The 26,442-nt window shown below is 42.8% G+C and overlaps 11 non-coding genes across 11 annotated transcripts; all 11 read left to right on the forward strand.

The window, feature by feature from the left end:
• Positions 1 to 543: 543 nt before the first annotated feature.
• On the forward strand, positions 544 to 615 carry trnaq-cug (transfer RNA glutamine (anticodon CUG)). Its single transcript has one exon. It is a non-coding gene; the product is annotated as a tRNA-Gln (tRNA).
• A 10,280-nt stretch (positions 616 to 10,895) lies between these two features.
• trnap-ugg (transfer RNA proline (anticodon UGG)) lies at positions 10,896 to 10,967 on the forward strand. The gene has a single exon. It is a non-coding gene; the product is annotated as a tRNA-Pro (tRNA).
• A 97-nt stretch (positions 10,968 to 11,064) lies between these two features.
• trnai-aau (transfer RNA isoleucine (anticodon AAU)) lies at positions 11,065 to 11,138 on the forward strand. The gene has a single exon. It is a non-coding gene; the product is annotated as a tRNA-Ile (tRNA).
• Positions 11,139 to 11,234: 96 nt separating this feature from the next.
• Positions 11,235 to 11,308, forward strand: trnaf-gaa (transfer RNA phenylalanine (anticodon GAA)). The gene has a single exon. It is a non-coding gene; the product is annotated as a tRNA-Phe (tRNA).
• Positions 11,309 to 11,444: 136 nt separating this feature from the next.
• Positions 11,445 to 11,516, forward strand: trnaq-uug (transfer RNA glutamine (anticodon UUG)). Its single transcript has one exon. It is a non-coding gene; the product is annotated as a tRNA-Gln (tRNA).
• Positions 11,517 to 11,709: 193 nt separating this feature from the next.
• Positions 11,710 to 11,782, forward strand: trnaf-gaa (transfer RNA phenylalanine (anticodon GAA)). Its single transcript has one exon. It is a non-coding gene; the product is annotated as a tRNA-Phe (tRNA).
• A 2,974-nt stretch (positions 11,783 to 14,756) lies between these two features.
• Positions 14,757 to 14,828, forward strand: trnaq-cug (transfer RNA glutamine (anticodon CUG)). The gene has a single exon. It is a non-coding gene; the product is annotated as a tRNA-Gln (tRNA).
• Positions 14,829 to 20,634: 5,806 nt separating this feature from the next.
• trnap-ugg (transfer RNA proline (anticodon UGG)) lies at positions 20,635 to 20,706 on the forward strand. Its single transcript has one exon. It is a non-coding gene; the product is annotated as a tRNA-Pro (tRNA).
• Positions 20,707 to 20,803: 97 nt separating this feature from the next.
• Positions 20,804 to 20,877, forward strand: trnai-aau (transfer RNA isoleucine (anticodon AAU)). Its single transcript has one exon. It is a non-coding gene; the product is annotated as a tRNA-Ile (tRNA).
• Positions 20,878 to 20,973: 96 nt separating this feature from the next.
• On the forward strand, positions 20,974 to 21,046 carry trnaf-gaa (transfer RNA phenylalanine (anticodon GAA)). Its single transcript has one exon. It is a non-coding gene; the product is annotated as a tRNA-Phe (tRNA).
• A 136-nt stretch (positions 21,047 to 21,182) lies between these two features.
• Positions 21,183 to 21,254, forward strand: trnaq-uug (transfer RNA glutamine (anticodon UUG)). The gene has a single exon. It is a non-coding gene; the product is annotated as a tRNA-Gln (tRNA).
• The last annotated feature ends 5,188 nt before the right edge of the window (positions 21,255 to 26,442 follow it).

The following is a 26,442-nucleotide window of genomic DNA, read 5'->3' on the forward strand; positions in this document are numbered from 1 at the left end:
AATATGCTGATTTATTATTAGAATGATCAATGTTGGATAATATCAACAGTTGTGCTGCCAAATATTTTTTGGAACCTGTCATATATATACACTTTCTTGGAAGATACTTTTCTTTTCCCACGTGAGTCAGTCCGCGTCAGTCGTGCTCTTTAACCAATCAGATGTGACCTCGCCATTTCAACCAATCATAACCCGCCAGGAGCGCAGCCTAAATCCTGTTTACATGAAATAAACCTGCTCCCGAGCAGGTTTAAGCTTGCGCACCTGTTGCTATGACAGCAAGTCCAGGATGAGCTTCGAAGAACCGAGCGATCCAAGATCACGCGGAATCGTCAACAATCAAATCCAGCTAACTGAGTTAGCGAGGTACGAAGAACGGACCCCTGGACTTTGAATCCAGCGATCCGAGTTCAAATCTCGGTGGAACCTGCGTGCCTTCTTGCGGCAGATAAAAACAAAAAAGGCTCAACTTTGTTTTTGTTGCTGGTGAGCCGTAAGCGACTTCTTCTTTGCTTTCCTCTGAGCAGCGGCCTCATTCGTCAAGGTTCCATGGTGTAATGGTTAGCACTCTGGACTCTGAATCCAGCGATCCGAGTTCAAATCTCGGTGGGACCTGCTTTTGCCACGAAGGTGCGCAGGGAACGTTCTGAGAAATCCTTTAGACAGCAGTGGGCCCCAAAGGCTCACGCAACTGCGAGGGTACGTTTCGCACCGCAAAAAGCGCAGTCTGTCTCCTTGGGGACGTGCGCGTAAAAGGGCAGGAGGCCCTTGGAGAATGCGGGCATCGATCCCGCTACCTCTCGCTTGCGCCTACTGCATCCCACCGATTGAGCCAAAGTAAGCCCAAAGTAAGCCCACATGAGCCAATCGCGTTTCTTTCCTGGGCTTACTTTTGACCAATCACGTTTCTCTCCTGGGCTTACTTTTGACCAATCGCGTTTCTCTCCTGGGCTTACTTTTGACCAATCGCGTTTCTCTCTGGGGCTTACTTTTGATCAATCGCGTTTCTCTCTGGGGCTTACTTTTGACCAATCGCGTTTCTCTCCCGTGGCTCACTTTTGACCAATCGCGTTACTCTCCCGTGGCTCACTTTTGACCAATCGCTGCGACCGTTTATTATTGTCATCGATCTTTGCAATAGGTAAGGCTAAGGTGTACTTCATTTTTAAATATAATTTAATATCGTTATTTGTTCATAAATAGTGTGTATTTTTGGAAAATAGAACGTGCCAATGTATACGTTAGCATGTATAGCACACGTTTTCTGAAGTATTTGCGAACCTGTAACTTTTTAAATGATAAATACAGAACAAAACATGTCGCTACTGATCAGATAGGTTAAAATCATCGACAGTCCTAATTAGCCTACATTACTATGTGTGTATTGTGTGCGAAGAAAAGAATACTAATATTAAAATATTTATTTACTTACTGTAAGTTAATTCGTTACTAATTCCAAGTTACAAGACAAATTGTAGTTAGTTACTTAACCCATTAACAGTTACATTACACATTTTAGGTAATATAAGTTAGTCAGACTGCTTTTACGTTACTTTTAGATTACTTTTGACCTAACTTGTTTATCACATTGATTTAAACAGGGTAATCTTGAAAAAAGAATAAGAAAATAGATTGTATTTGTTGTTATTAACAACACTAAGTGCATTTAACACATGTTTGTGAAATAACTGCAGGGAGTTAAATAAAAAACTACTAATTAATTAAACCATAAAAATAATAAATTAAAGTAAATCATTTTAAAATCAATTAAAAATGCACAAAAATGAAATATATTCTTTTTGTTTACCTGCATGTCTTGTGACCATAACCTCATCAGAGGACCAATGAACATGAAAATGTGATAATTATTAAAATATTCAATTTAAGTATGTTAATTAAATATATTAGTTAAAATATGTGCATGATAATGTGTTTGAAAGACAAAAGCCTTTGTTAAAGGTGGTTAAAAATATCTACAGTGTGATCTTTCAAATAAAAATGAATGTGTTTATCAGTAGTTGATGCAATGTTGAAACACTTTATGCAAACCTGAAATGATTTTTGTAAATCAGTGGTCAAATGCTGTATCTCCACCTGACTAGTGACTGGTCTTTGTGTGAGTGTCCACAAAACTGGAAGACTTTTTTTTATGAATATAAGCAGTAGGCTGTTTTAGAAAAGAAATTTAAAAGATCAAAAAGAGGAATTAGGAAGTATATATCAGTTAGGAATAATTTAATGTCATTGTGTAAATAAAATAAAATAAAATCATATAATGCATAAAAAAGTAACTTTAGTCTGATTCGGAATATTTTAAAATATATATATTTTTTAATCTAAATACAGGTACTTAATTTTTGGATTCTGATTATGTAATTCAGATGAAATAACATGTAATCAGTTACTACCCAGCTCTGCTTATATATATATATATTCCTTATATTTGGTAATAATACTATTGACCTCCTCCGAGCCTAGAATTATTACTAGAAGGAAATTTCAGACTTCATATTTGACTTTACATATATTTGTACATATATCAGATTCCTGTCCATGTTTATTACCACAGTAATATGGTTTACATGTAGCTTGTTAAATTATCATTACACACTTAACATACAGGTATCTTTCAGTTTGCTAGAGGTAATAGTCTCTTTCTGATCTTCATTACAGAAAATGTATGCTTACCCCTTTTTTCGCCGCCAATCGGCAACATCGTGCCGGCTCCTCATGGCGCCATCGGAGGAGGCGAAGCGCCTTGAAAATATGGAGTCGGGAAGGGCCAAACCCAAGGAGCAGGTGCTGGCAGAGGCCCGTTCTTTTGTCAGCACAAACGGTGGAGACCCCAGTGACCAGTTTTTAGTACTGGCTCACTGCAAACTTCAGTTTGGGAAGTACCAGGGCCAGAGATTTAGATGGCTCCTGGAAAACTCTCTGGGGTACGCAGTGTATTTGGTGCTCAGCATTTCCAAGGAGACAGCGCAGACAACCCCCCTGTCCGAAAATAAACAACTCTTCCTACAGTACACTTCTCATATCAGAGAGATGGCTGAAGAAGTGGAGAAGTATGAGAGGAAGCAGGAAATGCAAGCAGAAGCCCGAGCATCTGGAGACCAGGGCTGCTTGATGGTGGAGTTTGGTGACTTCCAGGGCCGGTCCATGAAGGAAGTTTATGAGGACCAAAGCAAGGAGGCCCAAGCCCTCATCAGGTACCTGGTTAAGGCCGATGCCAGGCCAAACACCAACATGGCCATTTTCAAGACATATGTCCTGAAAAGGCAGGCTTCTGCTGTGGGCACCAGTGTACGTCCTGCACGTCCACCTGCAACCTCCAGTGCCTCTGTACCTCCAGCCGCAGCCTCCAGTACCTCTGCACCTCCACCTGCAGCCATCCGAACTGGTGTACAGCGGACCGCCACTGTGAAAGCGCTGTTGGCGCATGGCAAACATTTGTCTCCTTCACAGCTGGCGAAAAAACTCGTGTCACCAGTTAAACACTGTGAGTAGGAGTGTGAATATTACGTTTTCCCTACAGAAATTGTACACGTATTCATTTATTGTTATGGCAAACCTGTCCACTTGCTGTTTCCAGATCCATTAGTGCAGTCTACTTTACCTTCTCCAGCAGCAGAAACTTTGGCCCGAAGACAGCTTTTCGCTACAGGTACGTAAGCACCACCTTACATACACTTGTCTCTGTGTATTGGTCACAGTAATAGTTGTAACATTTGTGCTCCAGGCACTTCCGTTTCCACTGCTGAAGATGATGATGAGGAGCTGGTATTTGCTGCATCACAATGTGAAGCACAGCTGAATACAGGTGTGGCATATGACACCAATACAAATGTTATAAGAATGTTTTGTGAAAATACAATGGGAAGCATTAAAAATAAAAATCAAATTTTTTTAATATTTTTGTTTACAATACAGAATTATGTCACATCATGCCTCAAGTGGGATTTCTTCAAAAGGTTAAGGATGTCCAAAGGTGTCAGTGTATTTATTTGCGTTTCTAAACTTATCCGTTGTTAAACAATCACTAGATAACTTTCTCACACTGCTTGCTATTCTCACTCACTCACTCTTTAGCTCCCCCTGAGCAGACAGGATGGTGGAGAGTCATTGTTCTTATGATGAGAAGAACAGTTTTTCCTTATTGTATATGTGTGCATGCTTCATGTCTGTGCGCATCATTACTGAATTCATCACACCTCATTTTCCTTACTTAATCACAACAGATTCTCATCCTCAAAGAACTGTACTAATTCCATTTTTCTTACATCAATAAAGTGTACGCTGTGTTCTTTGCTTCTTAACACTAGTACCATTTTCTTCACTGTTATGCCTTAATATATTCAAAACGATTATTAACACTCCTCCAAAATTACTGCTTCGCAGGCTGTTTGTGGGCTGCATTTATGGCGTAGTTCTATCAAATCCAACCTTATACCATCCTTATTTTGTTTTTGTTACTGTTTACTCAGAGGCCTGTGCCGGTCCGTCTCCATTGGCGGAAACAGCAAAAACACCAGATCCTCCACATCATCAGCCACCAGCTGAGCTCTCAGGCCACTGGAAAGATCATCTTCCACCTTTCCAGCATGAATGGATCCGGAACACACTATTTAAGGCCAACCCACGAACCGGCAAGCCAGAACTAGTGTCCCAGCTGAAGCTTTGGTGGTATCCTCCTCAGCCCCCTTTAATTAACAGTCAGCCACCCGCCTCACCAGACCTCTTCTTCTGTCGGCCCCTTTTCTTGTGGATGCCGCTGAAGATGTGGTTATTTCCTCTTGTCTGTGTTCGCCCAGACTGTGGTAAGCACAGGCTAACAGCAGCAGGACTTTACCGCACCGTGCGCAAGGTTTTGGACATCGACGGGTGGTATGACCTTGCCACTGAGTATCTGGAGTGCAAAGGCTGCAAAAAGAAGTATCCTGCCTGGTCCGAGGACATCTTAGGGCAGCTGGATATGGGCCACCGCAGTCAGTTTCCAGCTTTGCTGACATACAGGTAATTCATGACAATCATTCATTATTAGGCACTTTTATCTGTGTTTTTTTTTCTACAACCAAAGCATTTTCATGATTATATTGTTGTTTCCTTAGATACTCATGTGACAACCGGGTGCTGAGGATGATGAGGGAGAGGACACTGGGCAACAGTGTGACTCAGCTGTACAAGAAGCTGACGGAACAGCACAGTGAGGCATGGACACAGCGTGTTCTGCAGTACCTGACTGCCTGCGAACCGTTCACAAGGTCCTCCCTTGTGCAGCCTCCTGTATTTGCTGAGCCTCCCCTTTTACCTGCCCTGCCTAAGCCTAAGTGGCTCTTAGCCGTGTACGCCAGAGATGTTCTGTGGCGACTGCATGAGGTCAAAGCCAAAATAACATCCGTCTTTGGCTCTGTTCTCAAGATGGACTCCACTAAAAAGGTATCACAGTCCTGTTTATATCCAGAAATTTGCCAGATATGGATATATGTGCATTCACAATGAATACAGTTTTGTCACCCTTTTATTTTTCCCAATAGGTCACAAAGAAACTCGCAGGTGCTGCTTCAGGTACAGCTGCCTGGTGTACAAATGTGGGGAATGAACACGGCCAAGTCCTCGTCTCTGTGCTTACAGCCGCCGAGGGACATGGACTGGACCACATGGCAGCTGGCCTGATGAAGCGCTACCGGGACGCAGGAGAGGCAGCCCCAAAAGTGATGTACGTGGACAGAGATTGCTGCAGTCAGCATGGCCAGTGTCAGGTGAAGATGATGTTCTCGGAGTGGGTCGAGCTTGAAGTGCGCCTCGACATCTGGCATTTCATGCGGCGATTTGCTGCAGGTGTCACGACAGAGGCTCATCCACTCTACGGGATCTTCATGGCCCGTCTGTCCACGTGCATCTTTCAGTGGGATCCAGAGGATGTGGCTGCACTTCGCAGTGCAAAGGAGGGTGAGCTGGCGGCAAAGAAGACTGGCCACATCTCAGAAAGGGCGGTCAGTGCTCGCATTACCCGGAGAGAGTTGGCACTGCACTGCCGGAGGAGGACCAGGGGGGTGGAGGAGACCACCAGATTGATCGGGTCACTGATTGATCTGTTCGACAGTGCGGACGGGAAGGACACTCTGGGAGTTCCTCTGCTGAATCACGAACGGATCCAGCAGATATGGAAGGAACAGCGGAAGCACGTTCCGTGTATCCAAGACCCAGAGAACTTTCCGCTGTACATGAAGAAGGGGACACTGAAGAAGGGCGGTGTGGAGCTGTGCTGCTACAGGTGTGCCCGTGGCTCTACCTCCTTGGAGTCTTTCCACCTCCACCTAAACCGTTTTATTCCAGGTATTACATACATACGGATTACAATTTTTTTTGTCAAAAATATAAGCACTATAACTGCTTCCATTACTTTAAAGTAATGTCACATGAATAAATGTCACACTCTACAGTAATACTACAGTTCTTTTCTGATGTCATAAGCATTAACAAAGCTGTATTGCCTGACAAGTCACTAGTAACTATAATTTTTAATGTAATTTAAATTGCGATTACTCACATTCAAAAGTTGTTTATATAATATATGTGTAATATATGTATTTATTATGTATAAATAAAAACACACACATACAGTATATATTTTGAAAATAATTACATGTATATATTTATTATTCATATAATTTATATTATATATAAATATATTTAATATATATACATATATTTTTCTTAAATATATACATGCATGTGTTGTGTAATTGTATTGTAATTATGTAACTCTATTACATGTAACCAGTTACCTCATAGCACCTCATGTGAAGTACAAAACTTTTTTGTTTATTTAATTTTTAGGAACCAGTGCCAGTGATGCGCATTTTCAAGCGTATCTCCTTGAGGGCTTGATGCGTTGGAATGATGACCGGATGGAAGACGCCATAAAAGGAGCATCCTCCATCCGGACATATGGCTGTGCCATGAGGGAGGCTGTGGACCGGCTTAGCCAAGCTGTCTTCGGGAAGCCCTGGGATGAGCGCTATCGCCCTCCTGGAGCATATACAGGCAAGAAATTCATTAATTCATGTTTTTGTTTTTTTATAGATCATTTGAATTATTTTTGCAAAACAAAAAAATTCATAGATGAACAGGGAGATCACATTCATATATTGTACTATTTTATCTATTTAGCCTTTAATGTATTAGACAAAATGTTAAGAACACTTTCTTTTTTCCCATTTTATTCTTGTAGGTGAATTGCTGGGAATGGAGTACCTTTACAGCCAGACTGGCAAAACACTGACTCCAGTGCTCCAGAACCCAGAGGAGGAAGACAGGCTGGTGGAGGCAGTTGATGACCAGGACCTGCAAGATGAGGGGTTTGACGAAGAGATCACGGAGGACATCACAGTTCCAGTGCTGTATGAGGATGACCCCTGCCGTGATCTTAAAAACAGCCCCTCATCTTTGCCTCTGCCTCAGTCCCCGGCATCACCGGCTGAGCCGTCCACATCATCTGGCGGAGAAGGACAGCATCTTGCCCCTGCCCCTTCAGTGCTGTCACAGCCATCCGACACTGGAAGTAGTCTCTCCAACGAGGCTCAGGTAAAACACTTTATTTCAGGTAAAAAAAGGGCTTTATTTAATTTCAATACCATTTTATTTCACTTATATTAATATTAATCTGCATTTACTAGGGAGCAGTCATTGGACCCGATGGCATCGCTGGGTGGGACAAGGTCCAGGACCTGGCTGGTTACCTGGTGGGTCTTCGTGAGGCTCCTTACCTCACTGACCTGCAGGTGACAGAGGTCATCCAGCTGTGGACAGCTCTCCCTGACTCTGACAAACAGCGGGTCAACTATCAGCCTCGACATCAGCCTCAGCTGACACATGGGCGCTTTAAAGCACCGAAGCGGACCGGAGTCACACCGGGTGTGGAGAGTGTTAAACGGTGTCTGATTGGACATCCTGGGGGTCCAGCACAGTGGCCCAACACCAGTCGCTTGGTTGAGGCAATTTGTATCAAGCTGTGTGCTTTACACAAGTCGCCGACCAAGAAGGCTGGAGTTTGCACCCCCAGGTGGTCTAAAATCCTCACCGATTACCACCACATCCGAGAGCTGGTGCTTAACTGTCGAAGGCTGATGGATGAAACCATGATCCAGCTGTTTGAGCTAAACCAGAAGACACTCATTCAGTGGTAAGCAAGGCACATTATTTGCTTCAAATTAAATGAATACTTCTTAAAACATATTTATAATACAAGTAATTTATTGTCAGGTTTCAGCGTCGGCAGAAGAATCAGGAAATGAGTGTCCTCGCTCAGGGACTGACTTCACCTGACCCAATTGCTGTGGCCGATGCGCAGCTTCCTCTGCCAAGGGAAAAATTGGATGAAGCGCCATCAACATCAGGGCCAAAACATCCATTTATCCTTCTGCCAAATCGGGAAGGACAGGCTCCGATCCTGCGGCCAGGTCGACGGCCCGCTGCTACCACCACCACGCAGTGCCCCATTGCACCTGCCCCCACAGCATCAGAAGTAGTGCAGCCCATTTCAGCACCTGGGTCATTGTTAGGCACACTAGTCCTTAACCCGGACATGACTGTGTCAGTGGTGATCCCCTCTTCTGGTCCTTCAACATTGAGTGCAGGCCCAGCTCCACCTGCTCCTGCGTCTGATGCTCCTGTGTCCCGTTACACCCAGAGGAACAGGCGTCGACGGGCCCTGGAGGAGGAAAGTGGAGTACACAAGAGAAAGTATGTGCGAGGGGTTACTTTTAACAAATGCAGCAAATGTGGGCAGCCCAAAACGAAAGAGTTTGGCCATAGTCGGTATGGCAATGCCACATTTTGCCCGAGTGCCTCAAATGGCAAATCTTTCGATGAATGGTTGGCAGAACAGCGGCAGCTACATAAACCTCCTCAATAAAGACAATCTTTTCTGTATATATTTTGTTTACATGTGCCCACTCTTTTATACTGTTCAGTATCATCCTCAATACTGTATTCTCCTCAAAAAAATAATGTTTTCTGTATCTATTTTGTATATATTACATGGGCCCACTCTTTCACATTGTTCGGTATCCTCCTCAATAAATAATGTATTTTCTGTATATATTTTGTATTTTACATGGGCCCACTCTTTCCCATTTTCCGGAATCTTCCTTAATAAATATCTTTTAATGTATATATTTTGTTTATATTACATGGGCCCTCTCTTTCATATTGTCTGGTATGTTCCTCAATAAATAATATCGTTCCTGTATATATTTTGTTTTTATTACATGGGCCCACTCCTTCATATTGTCATGTATACCCCTCAATAAATATGTCTTTTTTGTATATATTTTGAATATATTACATGGGCCCACTTTTTCATATTGTCCTGTATACCCCTCAATACTGTATCCTCCTCAATAAATTATATCTTTTCTGTATACATTATGTGTATGTATATTATGTTCATTTAAATTAAATATTTTACATTTGAACATTTAAAGTGTCTTTTGATCAGATAAATTAAATCTGATAAATGATATCCATCAAATCATGTCCCACATATACAAAAAAAAAAAATTATAATCTTTGAGAAAACATTTTATTCATTAATTTAAACATAAACATGTAATATGCCTTTTAAAAATATTATAAACATGATTAACATAAAACATAAAATCAACTACTGAAACATTTTAATTCGTTTTATTTAACCATAAACATATATCATATACATATATGTTTATACATATTTACCAAACAATTATTTTCACAAAATAATAAATATCAGTCAACATATTGATATGTCTAGGGACCGATTTGTGGAAAAAGCAGGTGAGAATGGGGGCGTGTTTTAAGACGACGGAAACTGTCAACGTGACGATTCGCTCCAATCGGATCGCGTATTTAACCATAAACATAAACATGTAATATGCCTTTTAAAAATAACATACACAAATTAATTAATATCAATCAATATAATGTTATGTCTAGGGCGAGATTTGTAAAAAATAAAATAAAAATAAAAACAAGGTGGGATGGGGCGTGTTTTTAATACGACGTAAAGTGTCAACGTGATGATTCACTGTTTGGAATCAGTCCAACCGGATCAAGTTTCGCGATTCGCGAATCATTTGATTCAGAACGGGACTTCGACTCAGTCGCGCAGACCGCGGGTTCGAATCCAGCCCGCCGAGGGTGACGTGTTTCACATGTAACTAAAACTCATCCATACCGCATAAGAATATAGCCCGAATATTGTTGCAGGGGAAACTTGTCGGCACACTTGCGTTTTCGCGTCTTTTCCGCTTGCGAGGGGGGGCTCAAAGATTGGGCTCCTTCTTTTGCGCAGCAAGCGCTCTACCATTTGAGCTAATTCCCCTGGCCGCAGAAGGCAGAATCTTCTCCCTGTTAGGTGCACCACCATTATGAAATCCATTCAAAGGCCCACTTTCATTCCTTTGCCTTTGACCTTGTCTCGAGGTGTGTCATTTCTTCCATTGCAGTTAATTTTTTCTTTCTTTTGTTGTTGCTATTTGTCTTCTTTGCTTTTGGTTATTATGATCGCCGCCAACTTGTTTGTTTTTAGACTCATTTCTTCTAATGCTTGCTTGTTTCATTCAGTGTTTTTAATGTTGTTTTTTGGGCTATCTTGTTGTTGTTGCTTTATTACAAACGATCCACTTGGCTTTCACAAGATTGTGATCCTGTATCAGAAGTGACTGTTGCGGTCAAGTAAGTCTGCACCCCTGAGGACCGTAACAGGGTGAGTAGAGCAGGGCAGAAACAAGTTTCTCAGAAATCGAGGTGCTTTTTGCCACAAGCGCAGACTTCCGGATGCTCCCTGCATTCAAAGCCACGTGAAGAGCGACGCTCGAGGGCAGGCGGCGGTGCGCCAGCTGCGTGAGCGTGGCTCGTTGGTCTAGGGGTATGATTCTCGCTTTGGGTGCGAGAGGTCCCGGGTTCAAATCCCGGACGAGCCCGTGGTCAGGCTTGGTCCTGAAGCTTTTCTGCCTGCTAAGGGGCCCACCAGCAGTCAGCAAATTTTGGGGAAATTGGGCAGACGTCTGGCCGGAGCCAGGCCGGTTAGCTCAGTTGGTTAGAGCGTGTTGCTAATAACGCCAAGGTCGCGGGTTCGATCCCCGTACGGGCCAGCGTCTTTTGTTCTCTGTTAGCTCGTCTCTGCTCTTCTCTCAAAGCGACGGGTGGTGTCACGTAAACCCCTGCAGACCAAACCTTAGGGGGAAGTGAACGAAATAGCTCAGTTGGGAGAGCGTTAGACTGAAGATCTAAAGGTCCCCTGGTTCAATCCCGGGTTTCGGCAGATGCAGCTTTCTTTTGTCTTTTGGTCGAGGGTGGCCAGTGACCAAAACTCACTGGGATACAACCCCTCGCTCTGACTGGTTCCCCATAGCCGCAACACTATCTACCTCCAGGTCAGCTGTCAAAGAGGAGCTCGTGGTTCCATGGTGTAACGGTTAGCACTCTGGACTTTGAATCCAGCGATCCGAGTTCAAATCTCGGTGGGACCTGCGTGCCTTCTTGCGGCAGATAAAAACAAAAAAGGCTCAACTTTGTTTTTGTTGCTGGTGAGCCGTAAGGTCGCGGGTTCGATCCCCGTACGGGCCAGCGTCTTTTGTTCTCTGTTAGCTCGTCTCTGCTCGTCTCTCAAAGCGACGGGTGGTGTCACGTAAACCCCTGCAGACCAAACCTAAGGGGGATGTGGCCGAAATAGCTCAGTTGGGAGAGCGTTAGACTGAAGATCTAAAGGTCCCTGGTTCAATCCCGGGTTTCGGCAGATGCAGCTTTCTTTTGTCTTTTGGTCGAGGGTGGCCAGTGACCAAAACTCACTGGGATACAACCCCTCGCTCTGACTGGTTCCCCATAGCCGCAACACTATCTACCTCCAGGTCAGCTGTCAAAGAGGCGCTCGTGGTTCCATGGTGTAACGGTTAGCGCTTTGGACTTTGAATCCAGCGATCCGATTTCAAATCTCGGTGGAACCTGCGTGCCTTCTTCAATTCAATTCAATTCAAGTTTATTTGTATAGCGCTTTTTACAATACAGATTGTTGCAGAGCAGCTGCACAAAAGTTTTAGGCTACTACAATATATTTAGTAGCTTATTAGTGGTGAATACTGTATGTTGAGTCGATGTACATATGATATAAATATTAAATCAGTAACTGTGTAATTAAACAGATGATGAACACTAATTGCAATGGTTATGTGCTGTAATCAAACTTGTAGGAAAATTATGTAGTGCTGTATGTTGTTTCAAGGCTGGCATCATCTGCGGTCCTCTGAGGGGTTGGCATCATCTCTTCTTCTGAATCCAGGCTGAATCTTGTGTAAATCCTAGTTACCACGGGATGGAAATCCAGAGAAACAGAGAAATAATTAGCGTAGCTGCTGTTCCAACTTCCGACCAAACAAAAATGATGGTTTAGCCCAAGCTGAAGAATATTAATGTGCATTTGATCAGATGTAACTGAAATTACAACATTATGAGATACATTATGTGAATGCTTGGCTAAAGAGATGAGTCTTTAATCTAGATTTAAACATAGAGAGTGTGTCTGAACCCCGAACGTTATCAGGAAGGCTATTCCAGAGTTTGGGAGCCAAATGTGAAAAGGCTCTCCCTCCTTTAGTGGACTTTGCTATCCTAGGTACTACTAAAAGTCCAGAGTTTTGCGACCTTAGGGAGCGTGAGGGATTGTAGCGTAGTAGGAGACTAGTTAGGTATGCAGGAGCTAAACAATTAAGGGCCTTATAGGTAAGAAGTAATATTTTGTAAGTGATACGGAACCTAATAGGTAGCCAGTGTAGAGACTGTAAAATTGGGGTAATATGATCATATTTTCTTGACCTGGTAAGGACTCTAGCAGATGCATTTTGGACTACCTGTAGCTTATTTATTGAAGAAGCCGGACAACCACCTAGTAGTGCATTACAATAGTCCAGTCTAGACGTCATGAATGCATGAACTAACTTTTCTGCATCAGAAACAGGTAACATGTTCCGTAGCTTAGCAATGTTTCGAAGATGAAAGAATGCTGTTTTTGTAACATAGGAAATATGATTTTCAAAAGACAGGTTGCTGTCTAATATAACACCTAGATTTTTGACTGTAGAGGAAATAACAGTACATCCGTCTAGTTGCAAGTTGCAGTTTAAGAGATTCTGTGTACTGTTTTTTGGTCCAATAAGTAATATCTCAGTCTTATCTGAATTTAACAGTAGAAAATTATTGGTCATCCAGTCTTTCACATTTTTAACACACTCTGTTAACTTTGCTAAGTTAGAAGTTTCATCTGGTCTTGTTGAAATATATAGTTGAGTGTCATCAGCATAACAATGGAAACTAATCCCATATTTCCTAATAATATTACCGAGGGGTAACATGTAAATTGAAAATAGTAGTGGACCTAGGACAGATCCTTGTGGCACTCCATACTTTACTGGTGTTAGCTGCGATGACTCCCCGTTTAAATAAACAAAGTGGTAGCGATCGGACAGGTATGATCTGAACCATCCTAAAGCCTGCCCTTGAATACCTGTATAGTTTTGTAATCGATCTATGAGTATTTCATGATCTATAGTGTCGAACGCAGCACTAAGATCAAGTAAAACTAGCAATGAGATGCAGCCTTGATCTGACGCAAGTAGCAAGTCGTTTGTGATTTTTACAAGTGCAGTTTCTGTGCTATGATGGGGCCTGAAACCTGACTGAAATTCTTCAAAGATATTATTATTTTGCAAGAAGGAGCACAATTGAGCAGACACAACTTTTTCTAGGATTTTAGACATAAATGGAAGATTAGAAATGGGTCTGTAATTTGCCAGTTCACTAGGGTCTAGCTGTGGTTTCTTAATTAGAGGTTTAATAACCGCTAGTTTGAATGGTTTTGGGACATGACCTAAAGATAACGATGAGTTAACAATATTAAGAAGCGGTACTTCTGCTACAGGTAACAACTCTTTTAGTAATTTAGTGGGTACAGGATCTAATAGGCATGTTGTTGGTTTAGATGTGGTGATAAGTTTATTTAATTCTTTCTGTTCTATAGTTGTAAAGCACTGGAGTTTTTCTTTGGGTGTAATGACTAATGTTGAAGTATCAGTTGCTGTAGTATCTATATTAGTTATTGTATTTCTAATGTTGTCTATTTTATCAGTAAAGAAATTCATAAAGACGTTACTGTTAAACTGTGCAGGAATATTCAGGTCAGGAGGTGTTCGGTTATTTGTTAATCTAGCCACTGTGCTAAATAAAAACCTTGGATTGTTTTGGTTTTTTTCTATGAGTTGGTGGATATACTCGGCTTTAGCAGCTTTTAAAGCCCGTCTATAGCTGGACATACTGTTTTTCCATGCAATTTTAAAAACTTCTAAGTTAGTTTTTCTCCATTTACGCTCAAGATTACGAGTTTCTTTTTTGAGAGAATGGGTATTACTGTTGTACCATGGCGCAGTACGTTTTTCTCTAACCTTTTTTAGCTTGATTGGGGCAACAGCTTCTAATGTATTAGAGAAGATAGTGCCTATGTTACTAGTCATTTTGTCTAGTTCATGTTTATTTATGGGTGCACAGAGCAGCTGAGATAAATCAGGCAGGTTATTTGCGAATCTATCTTTGGTAGCAGGAACAATAGTTCTGCAGTTCTTGCGGCAGATAAAAACAAAAAAGGCTCAACTTTGTTTTTGTTGCCGGTGAGCCGTAAGCGACTTCTTCTTTGCTTTCCTCTGAGCAGCGACCTCTCTCGTCAAGGTTCCATGGTGTAATGGTTAGCACTCTGGACTCTGAATGCAGCGATCCGAGTTCAAATCTCGGTGGGACTTGCTTTTGCCACGAAGGTGCGCAGGGCCCGTTCTGAGAAACCCTTTTGACAGCAGTGGGCCCCAAAGGCTCACGCAACTGCGAGGGTACGTTTCGCACCGCAAAAAGCGCAGTCTGTCTCCCTGGAGACGTGCGCGTAAAAGGGCAGGAGTCCCTTGGAGAATGCGGGCATCTATCCCGCTACCTCTCGCATGCTAAGCGAGCGCTTTACCATTTGAGCTAATTCCCCTGGCCGCAGAAGGCAGAATCTTCTCCCTGTTAGGTCCACCACCATTATTAAATCCATTCAAAGGCCCACTTTCATTCCTTTGCCTTTGACCTTGTCTCGAGGTGTGTCATTTCTTCCATTGCAGTTAACTTTTTCTTTCTTTTGTTGTTGCTATTTGTCTTCTTTGCTTTTGGTTATTATGATCGCCGCCAACTTGTTTGTTTTTAGACTCATTTCTTCTAATGCTTGCTTGTTTCATTCAGTGTTTTTAATGTTGTTTTTTGGGCTTTCTTGTTGTTGTTGCTTTATTACAAACGATCCACTTGGCTTTCACAAGATTGTGATCCTGTATCAGAAGTGACTGTTGCGGTCAAGTTGTGACACTGTCACACAGGACACATGTTTTAACCTGCTCGATATATTATGATTTTATGTATATTTGAGTTTTAATAGGTTTTCATGTTGTCTTAGCCATTTTATTCCTCTTAACCATTTTAATGTGTTTATGTCTTTAAATGAGTCTGGGTCTGCCTGTCATGTGATCAGTCACATGACAGGAATCAGGAACAAAACAGTATAAAGGAGGCAGCATGTCAAACAATCAGGGTCATTGACCAAACACTGGATTGTGGAGTTTCTTTTAAGGACTTACCATTCCAGCATTACGTCTATTGGACTACACTTCTTTGGATTGTATATACACCGGTGGACACTTTTTACTTGGAGCTTTCAACCAACTAGGATTCTTAAGGACTGTTTTAGGGTATGATTTGAATGGACAATCTGCTTTTAACAGCCTAAGTTATTCTGGTTTTACTGTGTTGTTTTAGTTCCTTGTGAATATTGTAAATACATTTATTTATTCACTTTACTTTTGTCGTTGTCTTATCTTTTTAAAACACTTATTTTACCTCACACAGCCTAATCTGACCCCTTTTAAATCTAAGTAACATCTACCAATAAGGCTGATCGTTACATATGGTGGCCCGTACGGGGAACGTTAAAAGATTTTAAACGCTGTGTTGAGAAGAGTGTTTTAAGATGATGACAAACCACATTAATGCTGCTTCTTTTAATACATCTGCTGTTTTTAATGATGAACGGGTTTTACATCAATGTGAGTGTGTACAGCTTCGCGCTGAGGTAGTTGCTCTTAAAAACATTGTTTTAAAACTGGAGAAGGATTTTAAAGACTCTGTTGAAAGTAATATTAACCGTGAAGTGTGTTTTAGAGACGCTGTGGATTTTAAATTTGCCAAAATGGAGGAATCTGTTAAGGATGCCGTGGCGACACTAGAGAGAGAGGTCTTCGACTGTTTTAAGAGGAGAGACAAGAAATGGGCGAAACAACTGGAACAGCAAAAGGGTCCAGAAGCCGCCATCTCTCCTCCTACTGCAACGACCAGCCCAGTGCCTCCCACGTCAACCCCTGGCTTTCCTCCGGCTAACCATCCCAGCACCTCAGCTACTTTAAAGACCATCAACAGAGCCACTGATGGAGAGTCCTGTGCCACCACTCCAACCGGGCCAGACTTCGACACCATCTTCTCCATCCTCCCCTTCTCCAGAGAGCAACTCAGCAGCACGCAGGGTGATGACGACACTCTCCAGGGACTTTCCATCTCTCCATCCACTCCACCGACCAACGGGATTGAAGTTCTCGACCACCAGGGCTTGCTGTATCGGCGGATCCAGAAGGGGGACGGCATCTACAAGATTCAGCTAGTCATCCCCCAGGCCCTGGTCCAGCTAACGGTACAGCACTTTCACCAGAGGACAGCAGAGAAACACCATGGACGTCTAAAGACCCTTCTGCTGATCCTGGGAGTTGCCTGGTGGCCTTCGGTCCGCAGCGACGTCTGGACATTCATCGAGAGCTGCAAGTCATGTGGTGTGGAGGCCAAGGACTGTGCCGTCATCAACCCTACCAAGAACCCACCTCATCCACCTCAACCCCGTTCATCAGCACCTTCATCATCCATTAAAGAGACCCGCAAGCCGGACAGGAGGAAACGCCAGGGGGGCTGGCGGACCAGCGTGGCTGGGTGCAACAGTATCCTGGGAGGAGCGGCGCCACCTACCCTAGGACGCCCAGGCTGGTATCAGATTCCACCTCTCTCTAGTGTTTGCTTAGATTCCTCCGGCAGACTAGTGCCTGTGTGGGAGGGCCTAGTTTTATCCAACTTTTTACAAAGACATTTTAAGCCACACATTTTAGAGGATACCCACTACATGGACAATGGCTGACAGGACATATACGGGACTAGCCTCTTCCCCGGGAGCCGTAGGCTAAGGGGGGGGACTATGTGACACTGTCACACAGGACACATGTTTTAACCTGCTCGATATATTATGATTTTATGTATATTTGAGTTTTAATAGGTTTTCATGTTGTCTTAGCCATTTTATTCCTCTTAACCATTTTAATGTGTTTATGTCTTTAAATGAGTCTGGGTCTGCCTGTCATGTGATCAGTCACATGACAGGAATCAGGAACAAAACAGTATAAAGGAGGCAGCATGTCAAACAATCAGGGTCATTGACCAAACACTGGATTGTGGAGTTTCTTTTAAGGACTTACCATTCCAGCATTACGTCTATTGGACTACACTTCTTTGGATTGTATATACACCGGTGGACACTTTTTACTTGGAGCTTTCAACCAACTAGGATTCTTAAGGACTGTTTTAGGGTATGATTTGAATGGACAATCTGCTTTTAACAGCCTAAGTTATTCTGGTTTTACTGTGTTGTTTTAGTTCCTTGTGAATATTGTAAATACATTTATTTATTCACTTTACTTTTGTCGTTGTCTTATCTTTTTAAAACACTTATTTTACCTCACACAGCCTAATCTGACCCCTTTTAAATCTAAGTAACATCTACCAACTATGTGACACTGTCACACAGGACACATGTTTTAACCTGCTCGATATATTATGATTTTATGTATATTTGAGTTTTAATAGGTTTTCATGTTGTCTTAGCCATTTTATTCCTCTTAACCATTTTAATGTGTTTATGTCTTTAAATGAGTCTGGGTCTGCCTGTCATGTGATCAGTCACATGACAGGAATCAGGAACAAAACAGTATAAAGGAGGCAGCATGTCAAACAATCAGGGTCATTGACCAAACACTGGATTGTGGAGTTTCTTTTAAGGACTTACCATTCCAGCATTACGTCTATTGGACTACACTTCTTTGGATTGTATATACACCGGTGGACACTTTTTACTTGGAGCTTTCAACCAACTAGGATTCTTAAGGACTGTTTTAGGGTATGATTTGAATGGACAATCTGCTTTTAACAGCCTAAGTTATTCTGGTTTTACTGTGTTGTTTTAGTTCCTTGTGAATATTGTAAATACATTTATTTATTCACTTTACTTTTGTCGTTGTCTTATCTTTTTAAAACACTTATTTTACCTCACACAGCCTAATCTGACCCCTTTTAAATCTAAGTAACATCTACCAATAAGGCTGATCGTTACATATGGTGGCCCGTACGGGGAACGTTAAAAGATTTTAAACGCTGTGTTGAGAAGAGTGTTTTAAGATGATGACAAACCACATTAATGCTGCTTCTTTTAATACATCTGCTGTTTTTAATGATGAACGGGTTTTACATCAATGTGAGTGTGTACAGCTTCGCGCTGAGGTAGTTGCTCTTAAAAACATTGTTTTAAAACTGGAGAAGGATTTTAAAGACTCTGTTGAAAGTAATATTAACCGTGAAGTGTGTTTTAGAGACGCTGTGGATTTTAAATTTGCCAAAATGGAGGAATCTGTTAAGGATGCCGTGGCGACACTAGAGAGAGAGGTCTTCGACTGTTTTAAGAGGAGAGACAAGAAATGGGCGAAACAACTGGAACAGCAAAAGGGTCCAGAAGCCGCCATCTCTCCTCCTACTGCAACGACCAGCCCAGTGCCTCCCACGTCAACCCCTGGCTTTCCTCCGGCTAACCATCCCAGCACCTCAGCTACTTTAAAGACCATCAACAGAGCCACTGATGGAGAGTCCTGTGCCACCACTCCAACCGGGCCAGACTTCGACACCATCTTCTCCATCCTCCCCTTCTCCAGAGAGCAACTCAGCAGCACGCAGGGTGATGACGACACTCTCCAGGGACTTTCCATCTCTCCATCCACTCCACCGACCAACGGGATTGAAGTTCTCGACCACCAGGGCTTGCTGTATCGGCGGATCCAGAAGGGGGACGGCATCTACAAGATTCAGCTAGTCATCCCCCAGGCCCTGGTCCAGCTAACGGTACAGCACTTTCACCAGAGGACAGCAGAGAAACACCATGGACGTCTAAAGACCCTTCTGCTGATCCTGGGAGTTGCCTGGTGGCCTTCGGTCCGCAGCGACGTCTGGACATTCATCGAGAGCTGCAAGTCATGTGGTGTGGAGGCCAAGGACTGTGCCGTCATCAACCCTACCAAGAACCCACCTCATCCACCTCAACCCCGTTCATCAGCACCTTCATCATCCATTAAAGAGACCCGCAAGCCGGACAGGAGGAAACGCCAGGGGGGCTGGCGGACCAGCGTGGCTGGGTGCAACAGTATCCTGGGAGGAGCGGCGCCACCTACCCTAGGACGCCCAGGCTGGTATCAGATTCCACCTCTCTCTAGTGTTTGCTTAGATTCCTCCGGCAGACTAGTGCCTGTGTGGGAGGGCCTAGTTTTATCCAACTTTTTACAAAGACATTTTAAGCCACACATTTTAGAGGATACCCACTACATGGACAATGGCTGACAGGACATATACGGGACTAGCCTCTTCCCCGGGAGCCGTAGGCTAAGGGGGGGGACTATGTGACACTGTCACACAGGACACATGTTTTAACCTGCTCGATATATTATGATTTTATGTATATTTGAGTTTTAATAGGTTTTCATGTTGTCTTAGCCATTTTATTCCTCTTAACCATTTTAATGTGTTTATGTCTTTAAATGAGTCTGGGTCTGCCTGTCATGTGATCAGTCACATGACAGGAATCAGGAACAAAACAGTATAAAGGAGGCAGCATGTCAAACAATCAGGGTCATTGACCAAACACTGGATTGTGGAGTTTCTTTTAAGGACTTACCATTCCAGCATTACGTCTATTGGACTACACTTCTTTGGATTGTATATACACCGGTGGACACTTTTTACTTGGAGCTTTCAACCAACTAGGATTCTTAAGGACTGTTTTAGGGTATGATTTGAATGGACAATCTGCTTTTAACAGCCTAAGTTATTCTGGTTTTACTGTGTTGTTTTAGTTCCTTGTGAATATTGTAAATACATTTATTTATTCACTTTACTTTTGTCGTTGTCTTATCTTTTTAAAACACTTATTTTACCTCACACAGCCTAATCTGACCCCTTTTAAATCTAAGTAACATCTACCAATAAGGCTGATCGTTACAAAGTAAGTCTGCACCCCTGAGGACCGTAACAGGGTGAGTAGAGCAGGGCAGAAACAAGTTTCTCAGAAATTGAGGTGCTTTTTGCCACAAGCGCAGACTTCCGGATGCTCCCTGCATTCAAAGCCACGTGAAGAGCGACGCTCGAGGGCAGGCGGCGGTGCGCCAGCTGCGTGAGCGTGGCTCGTTGGTCTAGGGGTATGATTCTCGCTTTGGGTGCGAGAGGTCCCAGGTTCAAATCCCGGACGAGCCCGTGGTCAGGCTTGGTCCTGAAGCTTTTCTGCCTGCTAAGGGGCCCACGAGCAGTCAGCAAATTTTGGGGAAATTGGGCAGACGTCTGGCCTGAGCCAGGCCGGTTAGCTCAGTTGGTTAGAGCGTGGTGCTAATAACGCCAAGGTCGCGGGTTCGGTCCCCGTACGGGCCAGCGTCTTTTGTTCTCTGTTAGCTCGTTTCTGCTCTTCTCTCAAAGCGACGAGTGGTGTCACGTAAACCCCTGCAGACCAAACCTTAGGGGGATGTGGCCGAAATAGCTCAGTTGGGAGAGCGTTAGACTGAAGATCTAAAGGTTCCTGGTTCAATCCCGGGTTTCGGCAGATGCAGCTTTCTTTTGTCTTTTGGTCGAGGGTGGCCAGTGACCAAAACTCACTGGGATACAACCCCTCGCTCTGACTGGTTCCCCATAGCCGCAACACTATCTACCTCCAGGTCAGCTGTCAAAGAGGCGCTCGTGGTTCCATGGTGTAACGGTTAGCACTCTGGACTTTGAATCCAGCGATCCGAGTTCAAATCTCGGTGGAACCTGCGTGCCTTCTTGCGGCAGATAAAAACAAAAAAGGCTCAACTTTGTTTTTGTTGCCGGTGAGCCGTAAGCGACTTCTTCTTTGCTTTCCTCTGAGCAGCGACCTCTCTCGTCAAGGTTCCATGGTGTAATGGTTAGCACTCTGGACTCTGAATGCAGCGATCCTAGTTCAAATCTCGGTGGGACCTGCTTTTGCCACGAAGGTGCGCAGGGCCCGTTCTGAGAAATCCTTTTGACAGCAGTGGGCCCCAAAGGCTCACGCAACTGCGAGGGTACGTTTCGCACCGCAAAAAGCCCAGTCTGTCTCCTTGGGGACATGCGCGTATAAGGCCAGGAGGCCCTTGGAGAATGCGGGCATCGATCCCGCTACCTCTCGCTTGCGCCTACTGCATCCCACCGATTGAGCCAAAGTAAGCCCAAAGTAAGCCCACATGAGCCAATCGCGTTTCTTTCCTGGGCTTACTTTTGACCAATCACGTTTCTCTCCTGGGCTTACTTTTGACCAATCATGTTTCTCTCCTGGGCTTACTTTTGACCAATCACGTTTCTCTCCTGGGCTTACTTTTGACCAATCGCGTTTCTCTCTGGGGCTTACTTTTGATCAATCGGGTTTCTCTCTGGGGCTTACTTTTGACCAATCGCGTTTCTCTCCCGTGGCTCACTTTTGACCAATCGCGTTACTCTCCCGTGGCTCACTTTTGACCAATCGCTGCGACCGTTTATTATTGTCATCGATCTTTGCAATAGGTAAGGCTAAGGTGTACTTCATTTTTAAATATAATTTAATATCGTTATTTGTTCATAAATAGTGTGTATTTTTGGAAAATAGAACGTGCCAATGCATGTATAGCACACGTTTTCTGAAGTATTTGCGAACCTGTAACTTTTTAAATGATAAATACAGAACAAAACATGTCGCTACTGATCAGATAGGTTAAAATCATCGACAGTCCTAATTAGCCTACATTACTATGTGTGTATTGTGTGCGAAGAAAAGAATACTAATATTAAAATATTTATTTACTTATATATGTAGAGAGACAGAGAGCTGGGTAACTTATTTACTGTAACTGTAATGACAGTAAGTTAATTCGTTACTAATTCCAAGTTACAAGACAAATTGTAGTTAGTTATTTAAACCATTAACAGTTACATTACACATTTTAGGTAATATAAGTTAGTCAGACTACTTTTACGTTACTTTTAGATTACTTTTGACCTAACTTGTTTATCACATTGATTTAAACAGGGTAATCTTGAAAAAAAGAATAAGAAAATAGATTGTATTTGTTGTTATTAACAACACTAAGTGCATTTAACACATGTTTGTGAAATAACTGCAGGGAGTTAAATAAAAAACTACTAATTAATTAAACCATAAAAATAATAAATTAAAGTAAATCATTTTAAAATCAATTAAAAATGCACAAAAATGATATATATTCTTTTTGTTTACCTGCATGTCTTGTGACCATAACCTCATCAGAGGACCAATGAACATGAAAATGTGATAATTATTAAAATATTCAATTTAAGTATGTTAATTAAATATATTAGTTAAAATGTGTGCATGATAATGTGTTTGAAAGACAAAAAGCCTTTGTTGAAGGTGGTTAAAAATATCTACAGTGTGATCTTTCAAATAAAAATGAATGTGTTTATCAGTAGTTGATGCAATGTTGAAACACTTTATGCAAACCTGAAATGATTTTTGTAAATCAGTGGTCAAATGCTGTATCTCCACCTGACTAGTGACTGGTCTTTGTGTGAGTGTCCACAAAACTGGAAGACTTTTTTTATGAATATAAGCAGTAGGCTGTTTTAGAAAAGAAATTTAAAAGATCAAAAAGAGGAATAAGGAAGTATATATCAGTTAGGAATAATTTAATGTCATTGTGTAAATAAAATAAAATAAAATCATATAATGCATAAAAAAAGGAACTTTAGTCTGATTCGGAATATTTTAAAATATATATATATTTTTTAATCTAAATACAGGTACTTAATTTTTGGATTCTGATTATGTAATTCAGATGAAATAACATGTAATCAGTTACTACCCAGCTCTGCTTATATATATTACTTATATTTGGTAATAATACTAGTGACCTCCTCCGAGCCTAGAATTATTACTAGAAGGAAATTTCAGACTTCATATTTGACTTTACATATATTTGTACATTTATCAGATTCCTGTCCATGTTTATTACCACAGTAATATGGTTTATCAAATTATCATTACACACTTAACATACAGGTATCTTTCAGTTTGCTAGAGGTAATAGTCTCTTTCTGATCTTCATTACAGAAAATGTATGCTTACCCCTTTTTTCGCCGCCAATCGGCAACATCGTGCCGGCTCCTCATGGCGCCATCGGAGGAGGCGAAGCGCCTTGAAAATATGGAGTCGGGAAGGGCCAAACCCAAGGAGCAGGTGCTGGCAGAGTCCCGTTCTTTTGTCAGCACAAACGGTGGAGACCCCAGTGACCAGTTTTTAGTACTGGCTCACTGCAAACTTCAGTTTGGGAAGTACCAGGGCCAGAGATTTAGATGGCTCCTGGAAAACTCTCTGGGGTACGCAGTGTATTTGGTGCTCAGCATTTCCAAGGAGACAGCGCAGACAACCCCCCTGTCCGAAAATAAACAGCTCTTCCTACAGTACACTTCTCATATCAGAGAGATGGCTGAAGAAGTGGAGAAGTATGAGAGGAAGCAGGAAATGCAAGCAGAAGCCCGAGCATCTGGAGACCAGGGCTGCTTGATGGTGGAGTTTGGTGACTTCCAGGGCCGGTCCATGAAGGAAGTTTATGAGGACCAAAGCAAGGAGGCCCAAGCCCTCATCAGGTACCTGGTTAAGGCCGATGCCAGGCCAAACACCAACATGGCCATTTTCAAGACATATGTCCTGAAAAGGCAGGCTTCTGCTGTGGGCACCAGTGTACGTCCTGCACGTCCACCTGCAACCTCCAGTGCCTCTGTACCTCCAGCCGCAGCCTCCAGTACCTCTGCACCTCCACCTGCAGCCATCCGAACTGGTGTACAGCGGACCGCCACTGTGAAAGCGCTGTTGGCGCATGGCAAACATTTGTCTCCTTCACAGCTGGCGAAAAAACTCGTGTCACCAGTTAAACACTGTGAGTAGGAGTGTGAATATTACATTTTCCCTACAGAAATTGTACACGTATTCATTTATTGTTATGGCAAACCTGTCCACTTGCTGTTTCCAGATCCATTAGTGCAGTCTACTTTACCTTCTCCAGCAGCAGAAACTTTGGCCCGAAGACAGCTTTTCGCTACAGGTACGTAAGCACCACCTTACATACACTTGTCTCTGTGTATTGGTCACAGTAATAGTTGTAACATTTGTGCTCCAGGCACTTCCGTTTCCACTGCTGAAGATGATGATGAGGAGCTGGTATTTGCTGCATCACAATGTGAAGCACAGCTGAATACAGGTGTGGCATATGACACCAATACAAATGTTATAAGAATGTTTTGTGAAAATACAATGGGAAGCATTAAAAATAAAAATAAATTTTTTTTAATATTTTTGTTTACAATACAGAATTATGTCACATCATGCCTCAAGTGGGATTTCTTCAAAAGGTTAAGGATGTCCAAAGGTGTCAGTGTATTTATTTGCGTTTCTAAACTTATCCGTTGTTAAACAATCACTAGATAACTTTCTCACACTGCTTGCTATTCTCACTCACTCACTCACTCACTCTTTAGCTCCCCCTGAGCAGACAGGATGGTGGAGAGTCATTGTTCTTATGATGAGAAGAACAGTTTTTCCTTATTGTATATGTGTGCATGCTTCATGTCTGTGCGCATCATTACTGAATTCATCACACCTCATTTTCCTTACTTAATCACAACAGATTCTCATTCTCAAAGAACTGTACTAATTCCATTTTTCTTACATCAATAAAGTGTACGCTGTGTTCTTTGCTTCTTAACACTAGTACCATTTTCTTCACTGTTATGCCTAAATATAAGCATAACGATTATTAACACTCCTCCAAAATTACTGCTTCGTAGGCTGCTTGTGGGCTGCTTTTCTGGCGTAGTACTATCAAATCCAACGGTCATACTTATATTGTTTTTGTTACTGTTTACTCAGAGGCCTGTGCCGGTCCGTCTCCATTGGCGGAAACAGCAAAAACACCAGATCCTCCACATCATCAGCCACCAGCTGAGCTCCCAGGCCACTGGAAAGATCATCTTCCACCTTTCCAGCATGAGTGGATCCGGAACACACTATTTAAGGCCAACCCACGAACCGGCAAGCCAGAACTAGTGTCCCAGCTGAAGCTTTGGTGGTATCCTCCTCAGCCCCCTTTAATTAACAGTCAGCCACCCGCCTCACCAGACCTCTTCTTCTGTCGGCCCCTTTTCTTGTGGATGCCGCTGAAGATGTGGTTATTTCCTCTTGTCTGTGTTCGCCCAGACTGTGGTAAGCACAGGCTAACAGCAGCAGGACTTTACCGCACCGTGCGCAAGGTTTTGGACATCGACGGGTGGTATGACCTTGCCACTGAGTATCTGGAGTGCAAAGGCTGCAAAAAGAAGTATCCTGCCTGGTCCGAGGACATCTTAGGGCAGCTGGATATGGGCCACCGCAGTCAGTTTCCAGCTTTGCTGACATACAGGTAATTCATGACAATCATTCATTATTAGGCACTTTTATCTGTGTTTTTTTTCTACAACCAAAGCATTTTCATGATTATATTGTTGTTTCCTTAGATACTCATGTGACAACCGGGTGCTGAGGATGATGAGGGAGAGGACACTGGGCAACAGTGTGACTCAGCTGTACAAGAAGCTGACGGAACAGCACAGTGAGGCATGGACACAGCGTGTTCTGCAGTACCTGACTGCCTGCGAACCGTTCACAAGGTCCTCCCTTGTGCAGCCTCCTGTATTTGCTGAGCCTCCCCTTTTACCTGCCCTGCCTAAGCCTAAGTGGCTCTTAGCCGTGTACGCCAGGGATGTTCTGTGGCGACTGCATGAGGTCAAAGCCAAAATAACATCTGTCCGCGGCTCTGTTCTCAAGATGGACTCCACTAAAAAGGTATCACAGTCCTGTTTATATCCAGAAATTTGCCAGATATGGATATATGTGCATACACAATGAATACAGTTTTGTCACCCTTTTATTTTTCCCAATAGGTCACAAAGAATCTTGCA

Source organism: Garra rufa, unplaced genomic scaffold (genome assembly GCF_049309525.1).
Source record: "Garra rufa unplaced genomic scaffold, GarRuf1.0 hap1_unplaced_086, whole genome shotgun sequence".
In the NCBI taxonomy this organism is placed as follows: domain Eukaryota; kingdom Metazoa; phylum Chordata; class Actinopteri; order Cypriniformes; family Cyprinidae; genus Garra; species Garra rufa.